Source organism: Cariama cristata, unplaced genomic scaffold, assembly GCF_000690535.1.
Source record: "Cariama cristata isolate BGI_N322 unplaced genomic scaffold, ASM69053v1 scaffold17529, whole genome shotgun sequence".
NCBI classification, from domain to species: Eukaryota; Metazoa; Chordata; class Aves; order Cariamiformes; family Cariamidae; genus Cariama; species Cariama cristata.
In genome coordinates, this window is record NW_009637620.1 from 3,110 (window position 1) to 3,774 (window position 665).

A 665-nucleotide genomic window follows, 5' to 3' on the forward strand; every position below is an offset into this window, starting at 1 on the left:
GGTGCTCGGGAGGTCCCAGCTCCCACACGGAGCCTGCAGGGTCCGGCTGCAGCCCCAGGGACCGGGGTGCTGCAGGGTCTCCCCTGCTGGGGTCCTCCCTCGGCACGTTTTTGCTTTTAATAGGCAGCAAGGATGAAATCACTAAATAAAGAGGAAAATGCAACTTTTGGTGACTTTAGGCATTGGTTTGGTGGCTCTGATGGCTTTTGGGGGTCTGGTTTCTGATCCCTGTAGCTGACCCTGAGCACAAACAGGTCCTGTGTGTCCCCCAGCTCCCCCATGGCCTCATCCTTCCCAGAGTACCCTCGATGACACGCTGAGGGGAAACAGTCCAACCCCAAGAGTCCCCAAGAATCGTAGTCCCCCCAAGAGCCACCGTGTTAATGAGTGGCTTCCCAAAGAGCAGGCAAGACCTGGGCAGGGGGGGAAGGGGGGGGGCTGTCCCAGGGAACGGGGGGTCCCATCTCTCTGTGTGTCCTGCCGGCAAGGCTCATGTCCTCACCTCTAATCAAGCTAAAATTGGCTCAGATGGGTTTCCTTGTTTGCTGTAGGTCCTCCTGGGGGGTGTGCAGTGATGAGGGGGTGGTGGATGCATTGATGCCACCTGCTCCTCCGCCTCCCCAAGCACCTGCACTGCATTCCCAAACTGCACCTCCCTCGGTGGG